The sequence below is a fragment of the Phalangium opilio genome, unplaced genomic scaffold (genome assembly GCF_054372755.1).
Source record: "Phalangium opilio isolate 3A_F unplaced genomic scaffold, DU_Popi_V2 ptg000390l_1, whole genome shotgun sequence".
Taxonomy (NCBI): domain Eukaryota; kingdom Metazoa; phylum Arthropoda; class Arachnida; order Opiliones; family Phalangiidae; genus Phalangium; species Phalangium opilio.
Window position 1 is genome coordinate 4,732,008 of NW_028324234.1, and position 20,475 is coordinate 4,752,482.

Genomic DNA, 20,475 nt, shown 5'->3' on the forward strand with positions numbered 1-20,475 from the left:
CCATTGAGCCACGGAAGCCCGGAAATTAAATGGTCGTCAGGTATTGTGGAAAAGCTATGACTTTTTACGTTACATCTGAGACCTCACAACACTGCTCCCGGGTGGGCTCGAACCACCAACCTTTTGAATAACACCTGAGCGCGCTAACCAGGTATTGTGGAAAAACTTTGACTTTTTACGTCACATCTGAGACCTCACAACACCGCTCCCGGATGGGCTCGAACCACTAACCTTTCGGTTAACAGCCGAACGCGCTAACCATTGTGCCACGGAAGCCCAAAAATTAGATGGTCGTCAGGTATCGTGGATAAGCTATGACTTTTTACGTTACATCTGAGACCTCAAAACACTGCTCCGGAGTGGGCTCGAACCACCAGCCTTTTGAATAACAGCTGAGCGCGCTAACCATTGCGCCACGGAAGCCCGAAAACTATATGGTCGTCAGGTATTGTGGAAAAACCTTGACTTTTTACGTCACATCTGAGATCTCACAACATCGCTCCCGGATGGGCTCGAACCACCAACCTATTGGTTAACAGCCGCACGCGCTAACCATTGAGCCACGGAAGCCCAAAAATTGGATGGTCGTCAGGTATTGTGGAAAAGCTATGACTTTTTACGTTACATCTGAGACCTCAATACACTGCTCCGGGGTGGGCTCGAACCACCAACCTTTTGAATAACAGCTGAGCGCGCTAACCATTGCGCCACGGAAGAACAAAAACTAAATTGTCGTCAGGTATTGTGGAAAAACTCTGACATTTTACGTTACATCTGAGAATTCACAACACCGCTCCCGAATCTGCTTGAACCACCAACCTATTGGTTAACAGCCGAACGCGCTAACCATTGAGCCACGGAAGCTCAGAAATTAAATGGCTGTCAGGTATTGTGGAAAATTTATGACTTTTTTCGTTACATATGAGATCCCACAACACCTCTCCCGGGTGGGCACGAAACACCAACCTTTCGGATAAAAGACGAACGCGCTAACCATTGAGCCACGGAAGCCCGGAAATTAAATGGTCGTAAGGTATTGTGAAAAACTCTCACATTTTACGTTACATCTGAGACGTCACAACACCGCTCCCGGGAGGGCTCAAACCACCAGTCTTTGAATAACAGCTTAACGCGCTAACCATCGTGCCACGGAAGCCCAAAAATTAGATGGTCGTCAGGTATTGTGGAAAAGCTATGACTTTTTACGTTACCTCTGAGACCTCAAAACACTGCCCCGGGGTGGGCTCGAACCACCAGCCTTTTGAATAACAGCTGAGCGCGCTAACCATTGCGCCACGGAAGCCCAAAAACTAATTGGTCGTCAGGTATTGTGGAAAAACCTTGACTTTTTACGTTACATCTGAGACCTCACAACACCGCTCCCGAATCTGCTTGAACCACCAAACTTTCGGTTAAAAGCCGAACGCGCTAACCATTGAGCCACGGAAGCCCGGAAATTAAATGGTCGTCAGGTATTGTGAAAAAATTTGTCTTTCTACGTTACATTTGAGATCCCACAACACCGCTCCCGGGTGGGCACGAACCACCAACCTATTGGTTAACAGACGAACAGGCTAACCATTGAGCCACGGAAGCTCAGAAATTAAATGGTTGTCAGGTATTGTGGAAAAGCTATGACTTTTTACGTTACATCTGAGACCTCACAACACTGCTCCCGGGTGGGCTCGAACCACCAACCTTTTGAATAACACCTGAGTGCGCTAACCATTGCGCCACGGAAGCCCAAAAATTAAATGGTCGTCAGGTATTGTGGAAAAGGTATAACTTTTTACGTTACATCTGAGACATCACAACACCGCTCCCGGATAGGATCGAACCACCAACCTATTGGTTACCAGCCGAACCCGCTAACCATTGAGCCATGGAAGCTCAGAAATTAAATGGTTGTCAGGTATTGTGGAAAAGTTATGTCTTTTATCTTTACATCTGAGACCCCACAACACCTCTCCCGGGTGGGCTCGGACCACTAACCTTTCGGTTAACAGCCGAACGCGCTAACCATTGCGCCACGGAAGCCCAAAAATTAAATGGTTGTCAGGTATTGTGGAAAAGTTATGACTTTTTTCGTTACATCTGAGACCCCACAACACCTCTCCCGGGTAGGCTCGAACCACTAACCCTTCGGTTAACAGGCAAACGCGCTAACCATTGCGCCACGGAAGCCCAAAAATTAAATGGTCGTCAGGTATTGTGGAAAAACTTTGGCTTTTTACGTTACATCTATGGCCCCACAACACCTCTCCCGGGTGGGCTCGAACCACTACCCTTTCCGTTAACAGCCTAACGCGCTAACCATTGCGCCACGGAAGCCCAAAAATTAAATGGTCGTCAGGTATTGTGGAAAAATCTGACTTTTTACGTTACATCAGAGTCCTCACAACACCGCTCCCGAATCTGCATGACCCACCAAACTTTCGGTTAAAAGCCGAACGCGCTAACCATTGAGCCACGGAAGCCCGGAAATTAAATGGTCGTCAGGTACTGTGAAAAACTCTCACATTTTACGTTACATCTGAGACCTCACAACACCGCTCCCGGGAGGGCTCAAACCACCAGTCTTTGAATAACAGCTGAACGCGCTAACCATTGCGCCACGGAAGCCCAAAAATTAAATGGTCGTCAGGTATTGTGGAAAAGCTATGACTTTTTACGTTACATCTGAGACCTCTCAACACTGCTCCCGGGTGGGCTCGAACCACCAGCCTTTTGAATAACAGCTGAGCGCGCTAACCATTGTGCCACGGAAGCCCAAAAACTAAATTGTCGTCAGGTATTGTGGAAAAACTCTGACATTTTACGTTGCATCTGAGAATTCACAACACCGCTCCCGAATGCTTGAACCACCAACCTATTGGTTAACAGCCGAACGCGCTAACCATTGAGCCACGGAAGCTCAGAAATTAAATGGCTGTCAGGTATTGTGGAAAAGTTATGACCTTTTACGTTACATTTGAGACCTCACAACACCGCTCCCGAACCTGCTTGAACCACCAAACTTTCGGTTAAAAGCCGAACGCGCTAACCATTGAGCCACGGAAGCCCGGAAATTAAATGGTCGTCAGGTATTGTGAAAAACTCTGACATTTTACGTTACATCTGAGAAGTCACAACACCGCTCCCGGGAGGGCTCAAACCACCAGTCTTTGAATAACAGCTGAACGCGCTAACCATTGCGCCACGGAAGCCCAAAAATTAAATGGTCGTCAGGTATTGTGGAAAAGCTATGACTTTTTACGTTACATCTGAGACATCACAACACCGCTCGAACCACTACCCTTTCGGTTAACAGCCGAACGCGCTAACCATTGCGCCACGGAAGCCCAAAAATTAAATGATCGTAGGGTATTGTGGAAAAATCTGACTTTTTACGTTACATCTGAGACCTCACAACACCGCTCCCGAATCTGCTTGAACCACCAAACTTTCGGTTAAAAGCCTAACGCGCTTACCATTGAGCCACGGAAGCCCGGAAATTAAATGGTCGTCAGGTACTGTGAAAAACTCTGACATTTTACGTTACATCTGAGACCTCACAACACCGCTCCCGGGAGGGCTCAAACCACCAGTCTTTGAATAACAGCTGAACGCGCTAACCATTGCGCCACGGAAGCCCAAAAATTATATGGTCGTCAGGTATTGTGGAAAAACTTTGACTTTTTACGTCACATCTGAGACCTCACAACACCGCTCCCGAATCTGCTTGAACCACCAAACTTTCGGTTAAAAGCCGAACGCGCTAACCATTGAGCCACGGAAGCCCGAAAATTAAATAGTCGTCAGGTATTGCGAAAAACTCTGACATTTTACGTTACATCTGAGACGTCACAACACCGCTCCCGGGAGGGCTCAAACCACCAGTCTTTGAATAACAGCTGAACGCGCTAACCATTGCGCCACGGAAGCCCAAAAATTAAATGGTCGTCAGGTATTGTGGAAAAGCTATAACTTTTTACGTTACATCTGAGACATCACAACACCTTTCCCGGATGGGCTCGAACCACCAACCTATTGTTTACCAGCCGAACCCGCTAACCATTGAGCAATGGAAGCTCAGAAATTAAATGGTTGTCAGGTATTGTGGAAAAGTTATGTCTTTTTCTTTACATCTGAGACCCCACAACAACTCTCCCGGGTGGGCTCGAACCACTAACCTTTCGGTTAACAGCCGAACGCGCTAACCATTGCGCCACGGAAGCCCAAAAATTAAATGGTTGTCAGGTATTGTGGAAAAGTTATGACTTTTTACGTTACATCTGAGACCCCACAACACCTCTCCCGGGTGGGCTCGAGCCACTACCCTTTCGGTTAACAGCCGAACGCGCTAACCATTGCGCCACGGAAGCCCAAAAATTCAATGGTCGTCAGGTATTGTGGAAAAATCTGACTTTTTACGTTACATCTGAGACCTCACAACACCGCTTCCGAATCTGCTTGAACCACCAAACTTTCGGTTAAATGCCGAACGCGCTAACCATTGAGCCACGGAAGCCCGGTAATTAAATGGTCGTCAGGTACTGTGAAAAACTCTGACATTTTACGTTACATCTGAGACCTCACAACACCGCTCCCGGGAGGGCTCAAACAACCAGTCTTTGAATAACAGCTGAACGCGCTAACCATTGCGCCACGGAAGCCCAAAAATTAAATGGTCGTCAGGTATTGTGGAAAAATCTGACTTTTTACGTTACATCAGAGACCTCACAACACCGCTCCCGAATCTGCATGAACCACCAAACTTTCGGTTAAAAGACGAACGCGCTAACCATTGAGCCACGGAAGCCCGGAAATTAAATGGTCGTCAGGTACTGTGAAAAACTCTGTCATTTTACGTTACATCTGAGACCTCACAACACCGCTCCCGGGAGGGCTCAAACCACCAGTCTTTGAATAACAGCTGAATGCGCTAAACATTGCGCCACGGAAGCCCTAAAATTAAATGGTCGTCAGGTATTGTGGAAAAGCTATGACTTTTTATGTTACATCTGAGACCTCACAACACTGCTCCTGGGTGGCCTCGAACCACCAGCCTTTTGAATAACAGCTGAGCGCGCTAACCATTGCGCCACGGAAGCCCAAAAACTAAATTGTCGTCAGGTATTGTGGAAAAACTCTGACATTTTACGTTACATCTGAGAATTCACAACACCGCTCCCGAATCTGCTTGAACCACCAACCTATTGGTTAACAGCCGAACGCGCTAACCATGAGCCACGGAAGCTCAGAAATTAAATGGCTGTGAGGTATTGTGGAAAAGTTATGACCTTTTACGTTACATTTGAGACCTCACAACACCGCTCCCGAACCTGCTTGAACCACCAAACTTTCGGTTAAAAGCCGAACGCGCTAACCATTGAGCCACGGAAGCCCGGAAATTAAATGGTCGTCAGGTATTGTGAAAAACTGACATTTTACGTTACATCTGAGAAGTCACAACACCGCTCCCGGGAGGGCTCAAACCACCAGTCTTTGAATAACAGCTGAACGCGCTAACCATTGCGCCACGGAAGCCCAAAAATGAAATGGTCGTCAGGTATTGTGGAAAAGCTATGACTTTTTACGTTACATCTGAGACATCACAACACCGCTCCCGGATGGGCTCGAACCACCAACCTATTGGTTAACAGCCGAACGCGCTAACCATTGCGCCACGGAAGCCCAAAAATTAAATGATCGTAGGGTATTGTGGAAAAACTTTGGCTTTTTACGTTACATCTATGACCCCACAACACCTCTCCCTAGTGGGCTCGAACCACTACCCTTTCGGTTAACAGCCGAACGCGCTAACCATTGCGCCACGGAAGCCCAAAAATTAAATGGTCGTCAGGTATTGTGGAAAAATCTGACTTTTTACGTTACATCTGAGACCTCACAAAACCGCTCCCGAATCTGCTTGAACCACCAAACTTTCGGTTAAAAGCCTAACGCGCTAACCATTGAGCCACGGAAGCCCGGAAATTAAATGGTCGTCAGGTACTGTGAAAAACTCTGACATTTTACGTTACATCTGAGACCTCACAACACCGCTTCCGGGAGGGCTCAAACCACCAGTCTTTGAATAACAGCTGAACGCGCTAACCATTGCGCCACGGAAGCCCAAAAATTATATGGTCGTCAGGTATTGTGGAAAAACTTTGACTTTTTACGTCACATCTGAGACCTCACAACACCGCTCCCGAATCTGCTTGAACCACCAAACTTTCGGTTAAAAGCCGAACGCGCTAACCATTGAGCCACGGAAGCCCGAAAATTAAATAGTCGTCAGGTATTGCGAAAAACTCTGACATTTTACGTTACATCTGAGAAGTCACAACACCGCTCCCGGGAGGGCTCAAACCACCAGTCTTTGAATAACAGCTGAACGCGCTAACCATTGCGCCACGGAAGCCCAAAAATTAAATGGTCGTCAAGTATTGTGGAAAAGCTATAACTTTTTACGTTACATCTGAGACATCACAACACCTTTCCCGGATGGGCTCGAACCACCAACCTATTGTTTACCAGCCGAACCCGCTAACCATTGAGCCATGGAACTCAGAAATTAAATGGTTGTCAGGTATTGTGGAAAAGTTATGTCTTTTTTCTTTACATCTGAGACCCCACAACAACTCTCCCGGGTGGGCTCGAACCACTAACCTTTCGGTTAACAGCCGAACGCGCTAACCATTGCGCCACGGAAGCCCAAAAATTAAATGGTTGTCAGGCATTGTGGAAAAGTTATGACTTTTTTCTTTACATCTGAGACCCCACAACAACTCTCCCGGGTAGGCTCGAACCACTAACCTTTCGGTTAATAGGCAAACGCGCTAACCATTGCGCCACGGAAGCCCAAAAATTAAATGGTCGTCAGGTATTGTGGAAAAACTTTGGCTTTTTACGTTACATCTGAGACCCCACAACACCTCTCCCGGGTGGGCTCGAACCACTACCCTTTCGGTTAACAGCCGAGCGCGCTAACCATTGCGCCACGGAAGCCCAAAAATTAAATGGTCGTCAGGTATTGTGGAAAAATCTGACTTTTTACGTTACATCTGAGACCTCACAACACCGCTCCCGAATCTGCTTGAACCACCAAACTTTCGGTTAAAAGCCGAATGCGCTAACCATTGAGCCACGGAAGCCCGGTAATTAAATGGTCATCAGGTACTGTGAAAAACTCTGACTTTTTACGTTACATCTGAGACCTCACAACACCGCTCCCGGGAGGGCTCAAACAACCAGTCTTTGAATAACAGCTGAACGCGCTAAACATTGCGCCACGGAAGCCCAAAAATTAAATGGTCGTCAGGTATTGTGGAAAAGCTATGACTTTTTACGTTACATCTGAGACCTCACAACACTGCCCCGGGTGGGCTCGAACCACCAACCTTTTAAATAACACCTGAGCGCGCTAACCATTGCGCCACGGAAGCCCAAAAATTATATGGTCGTCAGGTATTGTGGAAAAACTTTGACTTTTTACGTCACATCTGAGACCTCACATCACCGCTCCCGGATGGGCTCGAACCACCAACCTATTGGTTAACAGCCGAACGCTCTAACCATTGGGCCACGGAAGCTCAGAAATTAAATGGCTGTCAGGTATTGTGGAAAAGTTATGACCTTTTACGTTACATTTGAGACCTCACAACACCGCTCCCGAACCTGCTTGAACCACCAAACTTTCGGTTAAAAGCCGAACGCGCTAACCATTGAGCCACGGAAGCCCGGAAATTAAATGGTCGTCAGGTATTGTGAAAAACTCTGACATTTTACGTTACATCTGAGAAGTCACAACACCGCTCCCGGTAGGGCTCAAACCACCAGTCTTTGAATAACAGCCGAACGCGCTAACCATTGAGCCACGGAAGCTCAGAAATTAAATGGTTGTCAGGTATTGTGGAAAAGTTATGACTTTTTTCGTTACATCTGAGACCCCACAACACCTCTCCCGGGTGGGCTCGAACCACTAACCTTTCGGTTAACAGCCGAACGCGCTAACCACTGCGCCACGGAAGCCCAAAAATTAAATGGTCGTCAGGTATTGTGGAAAAACTTTGGCTTTTTACGTTACATCTGAGACCCCACAACACCTCTCCCGGGTGGGCTCGAACCACTACCCTTTCGGTTAACAGCCGAACGCGCTAACCATTGCGCCACGGAAGCCCAAAAATTAGATGGTCGTCAGGTATTGTGGAAAAGCTATGACTTTTTACGTTACATCTGAGACCTCACAACACCGCTCCCGAATCTGCTTGAACCACCAAACTTTCGGTTAAAAGCCGAACGCGCTAACCATTGAGCCACGGAAGCCCGGTAATTAAATGGTCGTCAGGTACTGTGAAAAACTCTGACATTTTACGTTACATCTGAGACCTCACAACACCGCTCCCGGGAGGGCTCAAACAACCAGTCTTTGAATAACAGCTGAACGCGCTAACCATTGCGCCACGGAAGCCCAAAAATTAAATGGTCGTCAGGTATTGTGGAAAAGCTATGACTTTTTACGTTACATCTGAGACCTCACAACACTGCCCCGGGTGGGCTCGAACCACCAACCTTTTAAATAACACCTGAGCGCGCTAACCATTGCGCCACGGAAGCCCAAAAATTATATGGTCGTCAGGTATTGTGGAAAAACTTTGACTTTTTACGTAACATCTGAGACCTCACAACACCTCTCCCGGGTAGGCTCGAACCACTAACCTTTCGGTTAATAGGCAAACGCGCTAACCATTGCGCCACGGAAGCCCAAAAATTAAATGGTCGTCAGGTATTGTGGAAAAACTTTGGCTTTTTACGTTACATCTGAGACCCCACAACAGCTCTCCCGGGTGGGCTCGAACCACTACCCTTTCGGTTAACAGCCGAACGCGCTAACCATTGCGCCACGGAAGCCCAAAAATTAAATGGTCGTCAGGTATTGTGGAAAAATCTGACTTTTTACGTTACATCTGAGACCTCACAACACCGCTCCCGGGAGGGCTCAAACCACCAGTCTTTGAATAACAGCCGAACGCGCTAACCATTGAGCCACGGAAGCTCAGAAATTAAATGGTTGTCAGGTATTGTGGAAAAATCTGACTTTTTACGTTACATCAGAGACCTCACAACACCGCTCCCGAATCTGCATGAACCACCAAACTTTCGGTTAAAAGACGAACGCGCTAACCATTGAGCCACGGAAGCCCGGAAATTAAATGGTCGTCAGGTACTGTGAAAAACTCTGTCATTTTACGTTACATCTGAGACCTCACAACACCGCTCCCGGGAGGGCTCAAACCACCAGTCTTTGAATAACAGCTGAATGCGCTAAACATTGCGCCACGGAAGCCCTAAAATTAAATGGTCGTCAGGTATTGTGGAAAAGCTATGACTTTTTATGTTACATCTGAGACCTCACAACACTGCTCCTGGGTGGGCTCGAACCACCAGCCTTTTGAATAACAGCTGAGCGCGCTAACCATTGCGCCACGGAAGCCCAAAAACTAAATTGTCGTCAGGTATTGTGGAAAAACTCTGACATTTTACGTTACATCTGAGAATTCACAACACCGCTCCCGAATCTGCTTGAACCACCAACCTATTGGTTAACAGCCGAACGCGCTAACCATGAGCCACGGAAGCTCAGAAATTAAATGGCTGTGAGGTATTGTGGAAAAGTTATGACCTTTTACGTTACATTTGAGACCTCACAACACCGCTCCCGAACCTGCTTGAACCACCAAACTTTCGGTTAAAAGCCGAACGCGCTAACCATTGAGCCACGGAAGCCCGGAAATTAAATGGTCGTCAGGTATTGTGAAAAACTGACATTTTACGTTACATCTGAGAAGTCACAACACCGCTCCCGGGAGGGCTCAAACCACCAGTCTTTGAATAACAGCTGAACGCGCTAACCATTGCGCCACGGAAGCCCAAAAATTAAATGGTCGTCAGGTATTGTGGAAAAGCTATGACTTTTTACGTTACATCTGAGACATCACAACACCGCTCCCGGATGGGCTCGAACCACCAACCTATTGGTTAACAGCCGAACGCGCTAACCATTGCGCCACGGAAGCCCAAAAATTAAATGATCGTAGGGTATTGTGGAAAAACTTTGGCTTTTTACGTTACATCTATGACCCCACAACACCTCTCCCTAGTGGGCTCGAACCACTACCCTTTCGGTTAACAGCCGAACGCGCTAACCATTGCGCCACGGAAGCCCAAAAATTAAATGGTCGTCAGGTATTGTGGAAAAATCTGACTTTTTACGTTACATCTGAGACCTCACAAAACCGCTCCCGAATCTGCTTGAACCACCAAACTTTCGGTTAAAAGCCTAACGCGCTAACCATTGAGCCACGGAAGCCCGGAAATTAAATGGTCGTCAGGTACTGTGAAAAACTCTGACATTTTACGTTACATCTGAGACCTCACAACACCGCTTCCGGGAGGGCTCAAACCACCAGTCTTTGAATAACAGCTGAACGCGCTAACCATTGCGCCACGGAAGCCCAAAAATTATATGGTCGTCAGGTATTGTGGAAAAACTTTGACTTTTTACGTCACATCTGAGACCTCACAACACCGCTCCCGAATCTGCTTGAACCACCAAACTTTCGGTTAAAAGCCGAACGCGCTAACCATTGAGCCACGGAAGCCCGAAAATTAAATAGTCGTCAGGTATTGCGAAAAACTCTGACATTTTACGTTACATCTGAGAAGTCACAACACCGCTCCCGGGAGGGCTCAAACCACCAGTCTTTGAATAACAGCTGAACGCGCTAACCATTGCGCCACGGAAGCCCAAAAATTAAATGGTCGTCAAGTATTGTGGAAAAGCTATAACTTTTTACGTTACATCTGAGACATCACAACACCTTTCCCAGATGGGCTCGAACCACCAACCTATTGTTTACCAGCCGAACCCGCTAACCATTGAGCCATGGAACTCAGAAATTAAATGGTTGTCAGGTATTGTGGAAAAGTTATGTCTTTTTTCTTTACATCTGAGACCCCACAACAACTCTCCCGGGTGGGCTCGAACCACTAACCTTTCGGTTAACAGCCGAACGCGCTAACCATTGCGCCACGGAAGCCCAAAAATTAAATGGTTGTCAGGCATTGTGGAAAAGTTATGACTTTTTTCTTTACATCTGAGACCCCACAACAACTCTCCCGGGTAGGCTCGAACCACTAACCTTTCGGTTAATAGGCAAACGCGCTAACCATTGCGCCACGGAAGCCCAAAAATTAAATGGTCGTCAGGTATTGTGGAAAAACTTTGGCTTTTTACGTTACATCTGAGACCCCACAACACCTCTCCCGGGTGGGCTCGAACCACTACCCTTTCGGTTAACAGCCGAGCGCGCTAACCATTGCGCCACGGAAGCCCAAAAATTAAATGGTCGTCAGGTATTGTGGAAAAATCTGACTTTTTACGTTACATCTGAGACCTCACAACACCGCTCCCGAATCTGCTTGAACCACCAAACTTTCGGTTAAAAGCCGAATGCGCTAACCATTGAGCCACGGAAGCCCGGTAATTAAATGGTCATCAGGTACTGTGAAAAACACTGACTTTTTACGTTACATCTGAGACCTCACAACACCGCTCCCGGGAGGGCTCAAACAACCAGTCTTTGAATAACAGCTGAACGCGCTAAACATTGCGCCACGGAAGCCCAAAAATTAAATGGTCGTCAGGTATTGTGGAAAAGCTATGACTTTTTACGTTACATCTGAGACCTCACAACACTGCCCCGGGTGGGCTCGAACCACCAACCTTTTAAATAACACCTGAGCGCGCTAACCATTGCGCCACGGAAGCCCAAAAATTATATGGTCGTCAGGTATTGTGGAAAAACTTTGACTTTTTACGTCACATCTGAGACCTCACATCACCGCTCCCGGATGGGCTCGAACCACCAACCTATTGGTTAACAGCCGAACGCTCTAACCATTGGGCCACGGAAGCTCAGAAATTAAATGGCTGTCAGGTATTGTGGAAAAGTTATGACCTTTTACGTTACATTTGAGACCTCACAACACCGCTCCCGAACCTGCTTGAACCACCAAACTTTCGGTTAAAAGCCGAACGCGCTAACCATTGAGCCACGGAAGCCCGGAAATTAAATGGTCGTCAGGTATTGTGAAAAACTCTGACATTTTACGTTACATCTGAGAAGTCACAACACCGCTCCCGGGAGGGCTCAAACCACCAGTCTTTGAATAACAGCCGAACGCGCTAACCATTGAGCCACGGAAGCTCAGAAATTAAATGGTTGTCAGGTATTGTGGAAAAGTTATGACTTTTTTCGTTACATCTGAGACCCCACAACACCTCTCCCGGGTGGGCTCGAACCACTAACCTTTCGGTTAACAGCCGAACGCGCTAACCACTGCGCCACGGAAGCCCAAAAATTAAATGGTCGTCAGGTATTGTGGAAAAACTTTGGCTTTTTACGTTACATCTGAGACCCCACAACACCTCTCCCGGGTGGGCTCGAACCACTACCCTTTCGGTTAACAGCCGAACGCGCTAACCATTGCGCCACGGAAGCCCAAAAATTAGATGGTCGTCAGGTATTGTGGAAAAGCTATGACTTTTTACGTTACATCTGAGACCTCACAACACCGCTCCCGAATCTGCTTGAACCACCAAACTTTCGGTTAAAAGCCGAACGCGCTAACCATTGAGCCACGGAAGCCCGGTAATTAAATGGTCGTCAGGTACTGTGAAAAACTCTGACATTTTACGTTACATCTGAGACCTCACAACACCGCTCCCGGGAGGGCTCAAACAACCAGTCTTTGAATAACAGCTGAACGCGCTAACCATTGCGCCACGGAAGCCCAAAAATTAAATGGTCGTCAGGTATTGTGGAAAAGCTATGACTTTTTACGTTACATCTGAGACCTCACAACACTGCCCCGGGTGGGCTCGAACCACCAACCTTTTAAATAACACCTGAGCGCGCTAACCATTGCGCCACGGAAGCCCAAAAATTATATGGTCGTCAGGTATTGTGGAAAAACTTTGACTTTTTACGTAACATCTGAGACCTCACAACACCTCTCCCGGGTAGGCTCGAACCACTAACCTTTCGGTTAATAGGCAAACGCGCTAACCATTGCGCCACGGAAGCCCAAAAATTAAATGGTCGTCAGGTATTGTGGAAAAACTTTGGCTTTTTACGTTACATCTGAGACCCCACAACAGCTCTCCCGGGTGGGCTCGAACCACTACCCTTTCGGTTAACAGCCGAACGCGCTAACCATTGCGCCACGGAAGCCCAAAAATTAAATGGTCGTCAGGTATTGTGGAAAAATCTGACTTTTTACGTTACATCTGAGACCTCACAACACCGCTCCCGGGAGGGCTCAAACCACCAGTCTTTGAATAACAGCCGAACGCGCTAACCATTGAGCCACGGAAGCTCAGAAATTAAATGGTTGTCAGGTATTGTGGAAAAGTTATGACTTTTTTCGTTACATCTGAGACCCCACAACACCTCTCCCGGGTGGGCTCGAACCACTAACCTTTCGGTTAACAGCCGAACGCGCTAACCACTGCGCCACGGAAGCCCAAAAATTAAATGGTCGTCAGGTATTGTGGAAAAACTTTGGCTTTTTACGTTACATCTGAGACCCCACAACACCTCTCCCGGGTGGGCTCGAACCACTACCCTTTCGGTTAACAGCCGAACGCGCTAACCATTGCGCCACGGAAGCCCAAAAATTAGATGGTCGTCAGGTATTGTGGAAAAGCTATGACTTTTTACGTTACATCTGAGACCTCACAACACCGCTCCCGGGAGGGCTCAAACAACCAGTCTTTGAATAACAGCTGAACGCGCTAACCATTGCGCCACGGAAGCCCAAAAATTAAATGGTCGTCAGGTATTGTGGAAAAGCTATGACTTTTTACGTTACATCTGAGACCTCACAACACTGCCCCGGGTGGGCTCGAACCACCAACCTTTTAAATAACACCTGAGCGCGCTAACCATTGCGCCACGGAAGCCCAAAAATTATATGGTCGTCAGGTATTGTGGAAAAACTTTGACTTTTTACGTAACATCTGAGACCTCACAACACCTCTCCCGGGTAGGCTCGAACCACTAACCTTTCGGTTAATAGGCAAACGCGCTAACCATTGCGCCACGGAAGCCCAAAAATTAAATGGTCGTCAGGTATTGTGGAAAAACTTTGGCTTTTTACGTTACATCTGAGACCCCACAACAGCTCTCCCGGGTGGGCTCGAACCACTACCCTTTCGGTTAACAGCCGAACGCGCTAACCATTGCGCCACGGAAGCCCAAAAATTAAATGGTCGTCAGGTATTGTGGAAAAATCTGACTTTTTACGTTACATCTGAGACCTCACAACACCGCTCCCGGGAGGGCTCAAACCACCAGTCTTTGAATAACAGCCGAACGCGCTAACCATTGAGCCACGGAAGCTCAGAAATTAAATGGTTGTCAGGTATTGTGGAAAAGTTTGACTTTTTTCGTTACATCTGAGACCCCACAACACCTCTCCCGGGTGGGCTCGAACCACTAACCTTTCGGTTAACAGCCGAACGCGCTAACCACTGCGCCACGGAAGCCCAAAAATTAAATGGTCGTCAGGTATTGTGGAAAAACTTTGGCTTTTTACGTTACATCTGAGACCCCACAACACCTCTCCCGGGTGGGCTCGAACCACTACCCTTTCGGTTAACAGCCGAACGCGCTAACCATTGCGCCACGGAAGCCCAAAAATTAAATGGTCGTCAGGTATTGTGGAAAAGCTATGACTTTTTACGTTACATCTGAGACCTCACAACACCGCTCCCGAATCTGCTTGAACCACCAAACTTTCGGTTAAAAGCCGAACGCGCTAACCATTGAGCCACGGAAGCCCGGTAATTAAATGGTCGTCAGGTACTGTGAAAAACTCTGACATTTTACGTTACATCTGAGACCTCACAACACCGCTCCCTGGAGGGCTCAAACAACCAGTCTTTGAATAACAGCTGAACGCGCTAACCATTGCGCCACGGAAGCCCAAAAATTAAATGGTCGTCAGGTATTGTGGAAAAGCTATGACTTTTTACGTTACATCTGAGACCTCACAACACTGCCCCGGGTGGGCTCGAACCACCAACCTTTTAAATAACACCTGAGCGCGCTAACCATTGCGCCACGGAAGCCCAAAAATTATATGGTCGTCAGGTATTGTGGAAAAACTTTGACTTTTTACGTAACATCTGAGACCTCACAACACCTCTCCCGGGTAGGCTCGAACCACTAACCTTTCGGTTAATAGGCAAACGCGCTAACCATTGCGCCACGGAAGCCCAAAAATTAAATGGTCGTCAGGTATTGTGGAAAAACTTTGGCTTTTTACGTTACATCTGAGACCCCACAACAGCTCTCCCGGGTGGGCTCGAACCACTACCCTTTCGGTTAACAGCCGAACGCGCTAACCATTGCGCCACGGAAGCCCAAAAATTAAATGGTCGTCAGGTATTGTGGAAAAATCTGACTTTTTACGTTACATCTGAGACCTCACAACACCGCTCCCGAATCTGCTTGAACCACCAAACTTTCGGTTAAAAGCCGAACGCGCTAACCATTGAGCCACGGAAGCCCGGTAATTAAATGGTCGTCAGGTACTGTGAAAAACTCTGACATTTTACGTTACATCTGAGACCTCACAACACCGCTCCCGGGAGGGCTCAAACAACCAGTCTTTGAATAACAGCTGAACGCGCTAACCATTGCGCCACGGAAGCCCAAAAATTAAATGGTCGTCAGGTATTGTGGAAAAGCTATGACTTTTTACGTTACATCTGAGACCTCACAACACTGCCCCGGGTGGGCTCGAACCACCAACCTTTTAAATAACACCTGAGCGCGCTAACCATTGCGCCACGGAAGCCCAAAAATTATATGGTCGTCAGGTATTGTGGAAAAACTTTGACTTTTTACGTAACATCTGAGACCTCACAACACCTCTCCCGGGTAGGCTCGAACCACTAACCTTTCGGTTAATAGGCAAACGCGCTAACCATTGCGCCACGGAAGCCCAAAAATTAAATGGTCGTCAGGTATTGTGGAAAAACTTTGGCTTTTTACGTTACATCTGAGACCCCACAACACCTCTCCCGGGTGGGCTCGAACCACTACCCTTTCGGTTAACAGCCGAACGCGCTAACCATTGCGCCACGGAAGCCCAAAAATTAAATGGTCGTCAGGTATTGTGGAAAAATCTGACTTTTTACGTTACATCTGAGACCTCACAACACCGCTCCCGAATCTGCTTGAACCATCAAACTTTCGGTTAAAAGCCGAATGCGCTAACCATTGAGCCACGGAAGCCCGGTAATTAAATGGTCGTCAGGTACTGTGAAAAACTCTGACATTTTACGTTACATCTGAGACCTCACAACACCGCTCCCGGGAGGGCTCAAACAACCAGTCTTTGAATAACAGCTGAACGCGCTAACCATTGCGCCACGGAAGCCCAAAAATTAAATGGTCGTCAGGTATTGTGGAAAAGCTATGACTTTTTACGTTACATCTGAGACCTCACAACACTGCCCCGGGTGGGCTCGAACCACCAACCTTTTAAATAACACCTGAGCGCGCTAACCATTGCGCCACGGAAGCCCAAAAATTATATGGTCGTCAGGTATTGTGGAAAAACTTTGACTTTTTACGTAACATCTGAGACCTCACAACACCTCTCCCGGGTAGGCTCGAACCACTAACCTTTCGGTTAATAGGCAAACGCGCTAACCATTGCGCCACGGAAGCCCAAAAATTAAATGGTCGTCAGGTATTGTGGAAAAACTTTGGCTTTTTACGTTACATCTGAGACCCCACAACACCTCTCCCGGGTGGGCTCGAACCACTACCCTTTCGGTTAACAGCCAAACGCGCTAACCATTGCGCCACGGAAGCCCAAAAATTAAATGGTCGTCAGGTATTGTGGAAAAATCTGACTTTTTACGTTACATCTGAGACCTCACAACACCGCTCCCGAATCTGCTTGAACCACCAAACTTTCGGTTAAAAGCCGAATGCGCTAACCATTGAGCCACGGAAGCCCGGTAATTAAATGGTCGTCAGGTACTGTGAAAAACTCTGACATTTTACGTTACATCTGAGACCTCACAACACCGCTCCCGGGAGGGCTCAAACAACCAGTCTTTGAATAACAGCTGAACGCGCTAAACATTGCGCCACGGAAGCCCAAAAATTAAATGGTCGTCAGGTATTGTGGAAAAGCTATGACTTTTTACGTTACATCTGAGACCTCACAACACTGCCCCGGGTGGGCTCGAACCACCAACCTTTTAAATAACACCTGAGCGCGCTAACCATTTCGCCACGGAAGCCCAAAAATTATATGGTCGTCAGGTATTGTGGAAAACTCTGACATTTTACGTTACATCTGAGACCTCACAACACCGCTCCCGGGAGGGCTCAAACAACCAGTCTTTGAATAACAGCTGAACGCGCTAAACATTGCGCCACGGAAGCCCTAAAATTAAATGGTCGTCAGGTATTGTGGAAAAGCTATGACTTTTTACGTTACATCTGAGACCTCACAACACTGCCCCGGGTGGGCTCGAACCACCAACCTTTTAAATAACACCTGAGCGCGCTAACCATTGCGCCACGGAAGCCCAAAAATTATATGGTCGTCAGGTATTGTGGAAAAACTTTGACTTTTTACGTCACATCTGAGACCTCACAACACCGCTCCCGGATGGGCTCGAACCACTAACCTTTCGGTTAACAGCCGAACGCGCTAACCATTGTGCCACGGAAGCCCAAAAATTAGATGGTCGTCAGGTATCGTGGAAAAGCTATGACTTTTTACGTTACATCTGAGAATTCACAACACCGCTCCCGAAACTGCTTGAAACACCAACCTATTGGTTAACAGCCGAACGCTCTAACCATTGGGCCACGGAAGCTCAGAAATTAATAGGCTGTCAGGTATTGTGGAAAAGTTATGACCTTTTACGTTACATTTGAGACCTCACAACACCGCTCCCGAACCTGCTTGAACCACCAAACTTTCGGTTAAAAGCCGAACGCGCTAACCATTGAGCCACGGAAGCCCGGAAATTAAATGGTCGTCAGGTATTGTGAAAAACTCTGACATTTTTCGTTACATCTGAGACCCCACAACACCTCTCCCGGGTGGGCTCGAATAGGCCTGTGCGAGTCCAGTTTTTTGGGCTTCGAGTCGAGTCTCGAGTCCTAAAAAATCTCTTATAGAATCTCGAGTCGAGTCTTTTAACTGGTATCGAGTCCTCGAGTCCTAAAGTCAGCTTCAAAACTACGTCTCAAGCCCAGTGTCGATTCCTGATAAATTATATCAAGTCCCAGTCGAGTCTTAATAAATTATTTTATGTCAAAATCAAGGCTAAATATTTTTATCTTTAATTTTTTACTCTTCATTTGTTCAAATATCACAGCTTGGATATAAAAAGTAACAAACGTCAATAAACATAATTTTAGCTTTGGTTTTGGTTTGTTCTAGCTGACGTCAAATTTTTGTCCTATCAACTGTCTTCTCTAAAATCTAAATCGGTAAAACCCCACTAGATACCGCGCTTTACTTAAAATTCCGGGTCACCGAGTTCAGGTTAAATACATGGATAAAGGATGAGCGTGAGGAAATTTGTTTTCGCGCTAGAGGGTTGGCAACTCCCTATCTATTCGATATATACTTTGATGCAGCTTCGGTTGTCAGCACGGGAAAGCTAGGCCACTATGTAACGTAGATTTGTGCGTGCTGACAAGAGACGAAAGAAAAATAAATTCTTTATCCATGATAAATATTTTTGGACTTGATATGGTGTTAAACCTCGGTTCGAGTCCTCCTCGAGTCCAGTAGTGATGATTTTTGAGGACTCGAAACTGTTCTCAAGTCCTAAAATTTTGATTTTCAAGTCTCGAGTCGAGTACTCGACTCGAGACTCGATCGAGTACTCGCCTTTGATCGAGTACTCGCACAGGCCTAGGCTCGAACCACTAACCTTTCGGTTAACAGCCGAACGCGCTAACCACTGCGCCACGGAAGCCCAAAAATTAAATGGTCGTCAGGTATTGTGGAAAAACTTTGGCTTTTTACGTTACATCTGAGACCCCACAACACCTCTCCCGGGTGGGCTCGAACCACTACCCTTTCGGTTAACAGCCGAACGCGCTAACCATTGTGCCACGGAAGCCCAAATATTAGATGGTCGTCAGGTATCGTGGAAAAGCTATGACTTTTTACGTTACATCTGAGAATTCACAACACCGCTCCCGAAACTGCTTGAACCACCAACCTATTGGTTAACAGCCGAACGCTCTAACCATTGGGCCACGGAAGCTCAGAAATTAAATGGCTGTCAGGTATTGTGGAAAAGTTATGACCTTTTACGTTACATTTGAGACCTCACAACACCGCTCCCGAACCTGCTTGAACCACCAAACTTTCGGTTAAAAGCCGAACGCGCTAACCATTGAGCCACGGAAGCCCGGAAATTAAATGGTCGTCAGGTATTGTGAAAAACTCTGACATTTTACGTTACATCTGAGAAGTCACAACACCGCTCCCGGGAGGGCTCAAACCACCAGTCTTTGAATAACAGCCGAACGCGCTAACCATTGAGCCACGGAAGCTCAGAAATTAAATGGTTGTCAGGTATTGTGGAAAAGTTATGACTTTTTTCGTTACATCTGAGACCCCACAACACCTCTCCCGGGTGGGCTCGAACCACTAACCTTTCGGTTAACAGCCGAACGCGCTAACCACTGCGCCACGGAAGCCCAAAAATTAAATGGTCGTCAGGTATTGTGGAAAAACTTTGGCTTTTTACGTTACATCTGAGACCCCACAACACCTCTCCCGGGTGGGCTCGAACCACTACCCTTTCGGTTAACAGCCGAACGCGCTAACCATTGCGCCACGGAAGCCCAAAAATTAGATGGTCGTCAGGTATTGTGGAAAAGCTATGACTTTTTACGTTACATCTGAGACCTCACAACACCGCTCCCGAATCTGCTTGAACCACCAAACTTTCGGTTAAAAGCCGAACGCGCTAACCATTGAGCCACGGAAGCCCGGTAATTAAATGGTCGTCAGGTACTGTGAAAAACTCTGACATTTTACGTTACATCTGAGACCTCACAACACCGCTCCCGGGAGGGCTCAAACAACCAGTCTTTGAATAACAGCTGAACGCGCTAACCATTGTGCCACGGAAGCCCAAAAATTAAATGGTCGTCAGGTATTGTGGAAAAGCTATGACTTTTTACGTTACATCTGAGACCTCACAACACTGCCCCGGGTGGGCTCGAACCACCAACCTTTTAAATAACACCTGAGCGCGCTAACCATTGCGCCACGGAAGCCCAAAAATTATATGGTCGTCAGGTATTGTGGAAAAACTTTGACTTTTTACGTAACATCTGAGACCTCACAACACCTCTCCCG